Source organism: Magnolia sinica, chromosome 2, assembly GCF_029962835.1.
Source record: "Magnolia sinica isolate HGM2019 chromosome 2, MsV1, whole genome shotgun sequence".
NCBI classification, from domain to species: Eukaryota; Viridiplantae; Streptophyta; class Magnoliopsida; order Magnoliales; family Magnoliaceae; genus Magnolia; species Magnolia sinica.
The window spans coordinates 34,681,419-34,693,322 of NC_080574.1; positions in this window are offsets into that span (position 1 = coordinate 34,681,419).

Consider the following 11,904-nt stretch of genomic DNA (forward strand, 5'->3'; position numbering starts at 1 on the left):
TAACGGACTACTTCCATTTTTATTTGAACTTCTTTTGGTCTAGTCATACTAAGAATGCATGTATGACACATGTTAAATCACTGGGTCTCACATATGGCCCAATTAATTTTTGGATTGTACTTAAATCATTTTACCCCTACTATACATGACCCAACTCAATCTAACTTGACTTTATATGCACGTGTTATATCATACAAATATGCAATTCTAAGCTTTAGTAAAGAAAATATATACCTTGAATGTGGACATTGCTTTCATTCCTCTGAAATGTTTCTTTCTTTGTATATGCATGGCCACTTGATGAACGAAAATTTAAGAAAATTGAAGGAGAATTATGGATTTTATTAATTTTTGGGCCAAGTTAGGTTGAGTTGGAGCCCAACCGAATTTTTTCCAAATCAGTTTTTGGCATGCTACGCTAGGTCCATGCCCGCTCAAGCCTTCATTCTTAAATGGCGGGTTGGGGCAGGCCTAACTTGATTCAAAAGCATGAGCATTTTTATTTATTTATTTATTTTTCATATGTATGCTTAGTAACATGGATGCCTCATAGCCACAAGCAGCCTAAACTTATGGTAGGATTTACTGGAAGATACGTACATTATTTTTAAAAAAAAAAAAAGCTTCAAATCTTGCCCTTTACGGCTCTCAATAGTCTAAGGGTACGCCCATTGTCCAAACAGCCATAAGATAAGGGAAGCCCACTCAAAAGAGGTCTAGATCACTCACACATGTGAGGCACCATGTGTGGACATTTCCGCCTTGAATAATAGGCCAATTTCAACAATATGTCACGAGATTTTATATTTTATTTTGTGGCTTTTACATATTTATTATTGATGACAAAAGATTTGAAGGATATTTAATTCCTGACTCAAGCATCCGCATAGGCTTTGCAATTTCCCAATTTAAGTGTTCAAAGTCCCATCAAACTTACACGCTTTAAAAATAATTTTACACTCAGGCACTTTCAAAGGATCAATTATCATAACTTCTGAAAGTAGATAACTAAATCTTTCAGAAGATAACTAAATCTTATTTGACCCTTCTCAGCATCTTAAATATACTACTATTGAATCTCAATGTAGTATATATCAAAAGCACTTTACCAAATGGTAAAAATGTTGTTGATGTATCAAATCGTTCAACAACAGGGTTTGTCGATGTTATTTACAGACCATTCAATGTCATTGACAGTTGTTCAATGCCATTGATAATGGCTCAATACCTTAAGAAAATCCAGAAATCTCATGTTGGTTGTTAGACACTTTGTGGTGTCCTACTCGATGGCATCGAAGGGGTTCGATGCCATTGACAAGTCGTCGATATCATCAGAGTCCCATCGGAAAATTTTGAAAAATCTATGTTTTGTTGCTGGAATGCTTTCTCGATGACATCAGAGTCCCAATTAAAAATCTATGTATTTTCTCGATGACATCGAAGGGGTTCGATGCCATCGACAGTCTGTCGATGCCATCGAAGTCCCATCAAAGGTATCATCGAGGTCGCATATAGAATTGCGTAAGTACGGGATTTGTTTCTAATTTCAATCCTCATAGAGGTTGTATATATGGGTGTAATCAGGATTTGGGAATATATAGAGGGATTTCTAATTCGTTCTAGCGTTTTAAGGGCATAAGTTAGGGAGATTCGAGGATTGTTTAAATTGGGTAATCTCTATCTCTTGTAATTTTCTGCTTTCACAGTGCATTACTGTCGCTTTACGCCGTGGTTTTTTCCCACAAGGGTTTTTCCACATAAAATTCAGTTTGTTTGTATTCGAAGTTGGTTGTGCAATTGGAATACTTTACTTGATTTATCTCTATTTACTTTTGTGGGCTCTCAACAAGTGGTATTAGAGATTAATGTTGGGACCCAGTTTGAATATGAAAGAACAGTATCAATGGCCTCTAATCCTAAGTTTGACGTTGAGGAATATTCTAGAAAAAATAATTTTGAACTGTGGAAGGTCAAGATAACCTGTCTCCTAATTTAACAATGATTGAATGATGCACTCATTGAGAAGAAATCATAAACTATGATAGACGAAAAATAAAACAAGATGGATAAGAAAGTGAGAATCTCTATCCAATTGTGCGTAATGGATGAGGTTCTCTACAATGTCATGAGAGAGAAAACTGTAGTAAGTACATAGGCGAAATTAGAAGACATCTATTCAAAGAAATATCTTGATAATCGCCTGTACTTGAAGTTTTAGTTCTTCAATTTGAGGATGGCAAAGGGAGGTGATGTTGAGGTCCACATTAGTAATTTTAACAAGATAATTTACAAATTGCTGGATGTGGAGGAAATGATGAAATATGAGGATCAGGCATGCATCCTATTGAATTCTCTCCAGGCTTCGAACGAGTCGTTCATGGACACATTGTGCACTTGTAAATTGACCATTAGTTTCGATACCGTTATCTCAGTGGCGTAGGTGCTTCTACTGATGTACTGGTTACGAGTGGGTGGAATTTTAAACGGAACAATGGATCTTCTCGATCGAGGTCCAAATCCAAGGGTAAGGGCAAAGGTAAGTTGAAATGCTAGAACTATAGGATGTTTAGGCATATGAAGAAGGATTCTCAAAATCATAAGGCAAGAAAAAAGAATTCAGATGCTTCTTCTAGGGAGGCGAACACTACCAAGTCTAATGAAAGTACGAGTGGTTATGATGTGTTGTCAATATCCATGGTCAGATACTTATACGATGAATGTTAAGACAAGTGGATATTGGATACTAGAGCATCATATCATTTGACTCTTCATCGGAGTTGGTTCGCCAGTTACAGAGAGTGCGATGGTGGACATATGTTTATGGGCAATGATAATGCTTATAATGTGGTGGGTGTCAAATCGATGTGCATCAAGATATTTGATGGTATGGAGCATACCTTATCGAGGTGAGACACATTCCTGAGATGAGGAAGAGCCTAATATCTTTTGGAGTACTCAAGGCGCTTAGGTGTAGATTCACCGGCTTTGATCGTGTCAATAAAGTTTCAAAGGGTGCACCAATAGCCATGAAGGCACAATAGAACAAAAATCTTTACAGGTTGATAATGAGCACTTCATCAAATGAAGCTGCAACGTCTATATTGGATTTCATGTCTGCACGTATGTGACATACACGCTTGGGTCACATGAGTAAGCAGGATATGAAAGTACTTTCCGACCGTTATTTAATTCCAGACTTTAAAAGTATTGATTTTAATATATGCGAGCATTGTGTATATAGTAAACATTCAATGTTAACTTTAAGTTTGATAAACATGTATGTAAGGTTGTTATTGATTATGTGCATTGTGATGTATAGGGGTCCTCGTCGGTGGTTTTTAGCGAAGGGTCGTTATGGTTTGTCACCTTTGTTGACAATTATTCGAGAAAAGTATGGGTTTATTTTATGAAAAATAAATTCGATGTTTTCACCAATTTCAAGCAGTGGAAGGCAATGATGGAAAAATAATGTGAAGGTATTAAGGATAGATAATAGTGGGGAATTCACTACTAGAGATTTCAATCAGTATTGCAAAGATGAAGGGATCGTGAGATACAACACAGTGCGTCACACACCATATCAAAACAGTATGGCTAAATGGATGAATCAAACTCTCTTAGAGAGGGGCCTGATGAATGATCAGTAATGTTAGGTTGAGCAAGGATATGTGAACTAAGGCCACTAACATGGCTTGTTACTTAGTAAATTTGTCCCCTTCTATGGCAATTGATTATAAAATTCCAGAGGAAGTATAGAGTGGTTAGCAGATAGACTAATCAAGACTGTAAGTACTTGGATGCGATGCTTACTCTCATGTACCATCATTTGAGATAGATAAGCTGGACCAAAGGGCTAAGAAATACATCTTTGTTGGCTATGGTGGTTGTGTAAATAAGTATAGATTGTATGACTAGGTCACACGAAAAATCATCATTAGTCATGACGTCAAATTCGATGAAGGATCTTTATTCTCTAGGATGAACAAAAGGAACCGAAAAAGCTAGTTGTTAAGGTTCAGTTAGACAGAGATGAATCACAGGCAGATACAGAGATGCTGATAGAGGTACAAAAGTAAGTGGACTAACCATATGTGAGAAGGAATCCGCCAAGAGATCACTAGTTACTGCACTACGCCAAAACTGTGAAAAAAGGACGGTCCAAAACCGTCTCAAATGACCAAAAAGGACGGTCATGAACTGTCGCAAGGGCCGTCAAATTTTGACGTGCTGTATTACTTAAAGGACGGTCGAAAACCGTCATTCTTATTGACGGAAAAAGGACGGTCGTGTACCATCCTTAAAAAGGACGGTCGTGGACCATCTCTTATAAGCCTTTAAAGGACAGCCATCGACAGTCCTTTTTAAGGACAGTCATGGACCGTCCTTAAAAAGGACTGTCATAGACCGTCTCTGATGAGCCTTCAAAGGACGGCTATGGACCGTCCTTAAAAAGGACTGTCATGGACCGTCTCTTATCGGCATTCAAAGGACGGCTATGGACCGTCCTATAAAAGGACTGTCATGGACCGTCTCTTATGAGCCTTCAAAGGACGGCCACAAACCGTCCTTAAAAAGGACTGTCATGGACTGTCCCTTATGAGCTTTCAAAGCACATTTTCAAATTTGAGAGAATCAATATACACCTGTTACAACATATTTCATCGTATTCTTCTTGATATAGACCTGTTATATAATATATTTCATCATATTCACATTCATATCCATCTAAACCCAAACTACGTAAATCCAACATAAACCACATTCATCCAAACATAAACTACATCCATCCAAACACAAACAATCTTATCCACATTACATTCATCCACGCATAAATATATATAAGTTTAACATCATAAATAAAAAAAAAGAAAAAAATCAGCAACAATTTTCTTTTAGTGTCTTTCATCTGAAAAAAAATATTAAACCAACAAAACATTATAATTCAGAATCATGAAGAATTGCATAAACTTCTTCCAAAAAAGTGGGTACTTTTTTAAAATAAAACTAATGCAAGCAAATAATGCAAAAAAGTGTTTCAATTCAAGTTAATAAAAACAACAACAAAAATTAAAGCTTTGTAAAAAGGGACGTGTTAAAAGGGATACATTCTTGTTTCTTGCCAATTGGGCTACATTATTACAGCAATTGGGTTTGGGTTTAGGATCGGGTTTAGGTTTGGCTTTTGAAGTTTAGGTTTAGGTTTAGGTTAGGGAGTTGAGATTAGGATTAGGTGTAGGTCTAGGTTTAAGGATTTGATAATACATTTAGGTTATAGGTTTAGGTTTAGGTTTTAGGTTTTAGGTTATAGGTTTAGGTTTAGGATTAGGTTTTAGGTTATAGGTGATAAGTTTAGGTTATAGGTTAAGGTTTAGGTTATAAGTTTTGATTTAGGTTAAGGTTAAGGTTTAGGTTAAGGTTTAGGTTTTAGTTATAGGTTATAGTATATAGGTTATAGCTTTAGAGAATTAAGAATAGGTTAAGGTAAAGGTTTAGGTTTAGGAAATCGGGTCGGGGTTCGGGATCGGGATCGGGTTTAGGTTTGAGTTTTCAAGTTTAGGTTTAAGTTTAGGTTAGGGAGTTGAGATTAGGATTAAGTATAAGTTTAGGTTTAAGGATTTGAGAATACATTTCGATTTTAGGTTTAGGTTTAAGTTTTAGGCTTAGGTTTAGGTTTAGGTTATAGGTTTAGGTTGGTGAATAGGATAATGCCAAATAAAACTTATAACAGCGGAATTAAAAAGAATATGATAGTCAAAATAAATCACAATGCAAGAAAGTAAAATAACTTCAAAATTCAGATCTTGAGAGGTTGATACAAATGTTGTTCTAAGGATAACCTTACACCAAAAACCGAGTTTATGGTAGGACAACCTTATTTCTAGAAAGATCTTTGTATCAAATCTCAAACCGAAGAGGAATACAAATAAATACAAACCGAATTGAAATAAATTGTAATCACAAATGTATTGTTCTAGGGACAGCCATACACCATAAAAATGGCGGGTAACCTTGCTGGAACAACTTTTAAAGGAAATTGAATATCAAGCTGATAAAGGAATAGCAGAAAATAAATTCTAAACTATTACAAAATTCTCACAATGCTTGAATTAAATGATTACAACATTCACCACCATATATACATCCCACAAAAGAATAATTAAAGATCAGAAGTATAAATCATTCAACCACAACATAAGGGATTATAGTGGTTCGCCTGTGTGTTCACCAACTATTAAACAACAGCCACACAGAATGCTACTCCACTCCTAATATCCTCACACAGGGGATATTAGCGTTCACTAACAAAATAGGTTTTCCCAGGTTCACCCAAAACCTTTACAATTGTGTCTTTGTCGTGGGCTTACACAATTAAAAACCCCACTTCGAGTTTTCCTGGCTCTCCTCGGATAACCAATACAACAAGATTTTTCCGCAAATCTTGAAAGAAACCAAAACAGAAAGGAATTTACAATTAAATGTAAAATACCGATTATCTCCTTCGTTGTAGCTCGGTAGAACCAAATCAGAGTAGATGATTGAATGTCCAAGTTCAATGTCCAGTACTCAATTACAATGGTTCTAATTCTAATAGATTTTAAATTAAACCAAATAGGGCTTGCCTTAATTGATTTTGATTCCAAAGAAAGGGAATAACAATTCCTCTTATCAAATTAGATTGGAATAGCAGAAACAAAATCAATTAAATAAAGCTAAGGAAAGAGAATATTAAATAAGCACACTTAGCTTAGATGGAGCACAGAATTATCTCTCAGAAGTTCGACGAAGATTGGCTTGAATGGATTAATTAATTCGATGATGTCTTCTGAGATTCGTGCACTATTTATAGGTGAGCAGATCGCGTCTTCGACTGGTCTAGGGAGCTCTTCGACTAGTCGAAGCAATAACAGATATTTGAAAGATCAGGCGCGATAAGCTTTGACCGTTTTACGACTGGTCGAAGGTCTCCTTCGACTGGTCGTAGGTCACCTTCGACTGGTCAAAGGTTTCCTTCGACTGGTCGAAGAACCTGAAAAACATCGCTGGATTTTGAGTCGAAGATTTTCGACTGGTCGAAGATGCAGTCGACACTGTTCCTTCGACTGGTCGAACAGATTCTTGGACTAGTCGAAGCCTAACAGAAATTATCCGATTTTTGTAACAAACCCATAACAAACTCACGACTGATCGAGGAATTTCTTAGACTGGTCGAAGCAACTCTAGGACTAGTCAAAGAAGGCCTAGGACTAGTCGAAGAACAGACCAAACTTATGTAAAATAAACATTCCATTTATGTATCCAAAGTGACCTACTTCTAAGGTCAACCTAAGGTTAATCAAACCTCAACTATGAAGTAAGGACATTGAAACATTAGGAACTAGTGACCTTGAAGTATGAGCCTTGAAGTCTTGATGTAGTTCAATCTTGAAAGTGTCTTGAATTCTTTACAAACTGCCTTGTACTCTTCTTGAAGTCTTGCAGCTTGAGTCTTGTCTTGTGAGCAGTTCTTGCATTCAAGATTGATCCTTGTACTTGTGAGCTTTACTTGTTGTGAGCTTAGCTTGTTTATTCTGTTGATCCTTAAGAGAGCTTCACTTATGCAAGTTATATATAACAGTGATTTTGGCACCACAAATTTGACAACAGACAGGGATATAAACTATAGCACTTACAATCTCCCCCTTTGTCAAATTAGTGACAAAACACATAACCAAGATAAACATAAAGTAAAACAACTGGTTAAAGAGTTATGAACCAGGTCATATCAACTGGCTTACCTGCAAATCAATATTCAATATTCAATATTCAACATTCAACCAGTTTCATTCAACTAGTTCAAACATACTCCCAGTTTCATTCAACTAGTTCAAACATACTCCCCCTGAGTAACATAACCAATGCTACCCCGCTCACAATCACATCGTTAAGAACAAACCATTCTCCCCCTTTTTATCACAATATGACAAAGGAAACAACAATAAGGGAATAATTTAAAGGGTAGGTTAGAGTAATAGGAGATGAGAATAAGGTTAAAAAGTAGGAAATCGGGTTGTTCCATGGATTAATTTTTTAAAATAGTTAGTATAATTAAAATTAAAAAGGTGTAAGGTTTAAAGTATTAGGATTAAATTCATTTAAACTGTGGGAATTGGAAGGTTATGGAGGTTTAGGTTTGGTTGGTTTATGTTTGTTTAAGGTTTAAGTATTAGCATGTATTTAAGGGAAATTGGGAAAGGAAGGTTTTTTTAAAATTTCAATTTAACCTTTAATGTTTGGGTCAATTTAGGTTTAAAATTTGGTTAGTTGAGTAAGGTTTTAAAAGTCATAATTAAGAATCATGGTTTTATAAAACCGGTTGGGAATGGTTTAATTATTTTATTATTTAGTTTTTGAAATAGATAGGAGGATGTGTATTTAAGGGATTTGAATAACAATTTAAGTTTAAATTTTAGGAAAAGGTTATAGGAGGTTAAGTTAATTTAAGTTTGAATTTGGTTTAAGGTTTAAACAAAGGTTTAATTGGAAATAGGTTGGTTTAAAAAGAGTCGGTGGTTTTTTAAGAGGTTTAAGTTAGAAAGGGATTTTGTGGGAATTGGTTTGGGTTTAAAATTTAGGGAAGAGAATACATTTTGGTTTTAAATTTAGGTTAAAGTTAATCTTAAGGTTTGTTTAGGGTTTATACTACTGGAGATATATCAAAGGAATATTTTTGGAAATTAAATGAGGTAATTTTAATACTTTAATTGATTTTTAAAGGTTTTTTTAAGCCAATTTATTAAATTTGATTGTGGTTTGATTATTTGTTTAAATGTTTTAATTTAAATATATGTAAGCATAGGAAGGATGTCAAAAGGTGCAATATGATTAACATCAACAGGATGTTCAACAATAACATTACGTAATCTAATGTCCCTAACATATGATGGATCATCATTGGGAACAAGAAGAGACGCTTAGAGATAATGGACGATCTGGAGGAAGAAAAAGGACCACGGGAAGTAGTTTTTCTACCTCTAGAAGTCATTTGCAACAAAGATATCAAGGAATTAAGAAGTTGCAAAGGATTGAGAAGTGGGTTTACTCAAAACAGATTTTTTAAAATTCAAACCCCAAATCTCAATGAAATCCAAAATACAAAGCTTAAAGCTTGAAAAGTAAACAATCTAGACACAAATCTGCAAGAAAAACCTGATATGGAACACTAACCTTGAAGAACATGAACAGTGGGTTCGACAAGTCGAAGCTCAGCTCCTTAGAGAGAAAAAAACGGAATGAGGAAGAAAGCAAAAATCTCCAAATTTTAAGTGATTCCCGAGTTCTATGACTGGTCGTGGATATCTACGACCGGTCGAAGGTTGACTGGTCGAGTATACTCACGACTGGTCGAAGAATGACCAAAAAATCATATTTCTTGCAAATTATACAAAAATTAGAATTCAATCTAGCAAATATATACACTATAATACAAGTAGGCATAAATAATCATTTTAAAATGCACATGCCAAGATCAAATTTCATCTTTTTGAACCTGCTTTTATTGAGAGGTTTTGTGAAAATGTCAGCTCGTTGATCTTCGGTAGGAATATATTCTAGAGATATAACTTTTTCTTCTACTAATTCCCTTATATAATGAAATCTAATGTCAATGTGCTTAGTACGAGAATGCTGAATAGGATTTTTTAAAATATTTATTGCACTGGAATTATCACAATGTAATAACATAGAATCCTGTTTAATTCCATAATCACTTAGCATTCGTTGCATCCAAACAAGCTGTGTACAATACTCATCTTCAGCTTTTAAAATTTATATAGAATTTTGTTTCTTACTAAACATGGATAATAGACAATTTTCAATGTAAAAACAACCACGACTAGTTGATTTTCTATCATCTAGATTACCACCCCAGTCAGGTACCCAACTAATTGGACACTGGTCTCATGAGGATACCAGAGACCGAGATTTACAATTGCGACATATCTAATAATTTGCTTGACAACAATCAAGTGAGATTCTTTTGGATCGATTGATATCTTGCGCAAATACCAACACTTAGAGAAATATCGGTCTACGTACTTAAATATAACAAACTACCAATCATACTCCGATAAAGTTTTGAGTCAACATTTTTACCATTAGAGTCTTTTGAGAATTTCAGGGTAGTACTCATAGGAGTATCGAAATTCTTGCCATTCTCAAATCCAAATCTCTTGATTAGATTCAAAGCATACTTAGATTGAGAAATGAATATTCCTTCAGGTTGTTACTTTACTTGCAATCCAAGGAAATAAGTCAATTCCCCAACCATGCTCATTTCGAACTGTGATTTCATCAAATCTGCAAACTCAGTAGTCAAGTCAGTACAAGTTGATCCATAAATGATATCATCAACATAAATCTGCACCATTAAGATATGATCATTATGTTTTTTAACAAACAGAGTTTTATCAACAGATCCCATTTGAAAATTATGACTTAAAAGAAATTTCGTTAGTTTCTCATACCATGCCCTAGGTGCTTGTTTTAATCCATAAAGTGCCTTTTTAAGCCGATATATATAATTAGTATTTTTGGAATCCTCAAAACCCATTGGTTGTTCAACATAGACTTCTTCATGTAAATTGCCATTTAGAAAAGCACTTTCACATCCATCTGATAGATCTTTATCTTTCTAAAACATGCAATGGATATAAATAGTCTGATAGATTCAAGACGTGCTACTGGTGCAAAAGTTTCATCGAAATCAATCCCTTCAATTTGAGTATAACCTTGTACCACTAGTCTAGCCTTATTTCTAATTATATTTCCACACTCGTCAGACTTATTTTTGAAAATTCATTTTGTTCCAATGATGTATTTATCTTTAGGTCTTGGTACGAGATACTAAACATCATTTCTTACGAATTGGTTGAGTTCTTCTTGCATCGTAACAATCCAGTTCTCACCAGCAAGAGCTTCTTTTACGTTAGATGGTTCTATTTGGGATGTAAAACATACATAATTACATATATCCTCAAGTTATCTATGGGTGCAAACACCAGTGAGAGGGTTTCCAAGAATTTGTGTGGTTGGATGATCTTTAACAGTCCTCAACTCAGAATCAGTCTGATTCGATGAAGTATCAGGTTTATCAATGATTAGTACTTCATCATTATCTGAATTAGAAATTGGCGTGTTTAAGTGATCATCAATGACAACATTAATGGATTCTTGAATCACACCAGTCCTTTTGTTCAGAACCCTATAAGCTCGACTGTTTAAGGAATATCCTAAAAAAATACCTTCATCACTCTTCGTATCGAATTTTCCCAAATTTTCACGATCACGTAAAATATAGCACTTCGACTGATCGAGGCGTGATAAGCTTTGACCGTTCTACGACTGGTCTTTATTATTATCTTTGTTAGTGTAGACTCGGTTAATAATATAGCAAGCTGTGTTGACTGCTTCAACCCAAAGATTTTTAGAGAGCTTCATGCTATTCAACATGACATTAGCCATTTCTTGAAGCACCTTATTCTTTCTTTCTACAATTCCATTTTGTTATGGAGTTTTGGGAGCAGAGAATTCATATAATATTCCTTGGTTGGTACAGAACTTCTCAAAATTGCTATTCTCAAATTCAGATCCATGATCACTACGAATTTTACTGATTTGAGAAGATTTTTCAATTTGAATCCTTTTGAAAACTTTTCTTACTTCTTCAAGGGTTTCAGATTTATCCCTTAAGAAGACTACCCACGTGAATCTGGTAAAGTCATCAACTATTACCAGGATATACTTTTTCCCACCACGACTTTCTGTTCTGGTAGGTCCTATCAGATCCATGTGGAGAAGTTCGAATGGTCTTGATGTGGTATTTGAATTCACCTTTTTGTGTGAGTTCTTTGTTTATTTACCTATCTG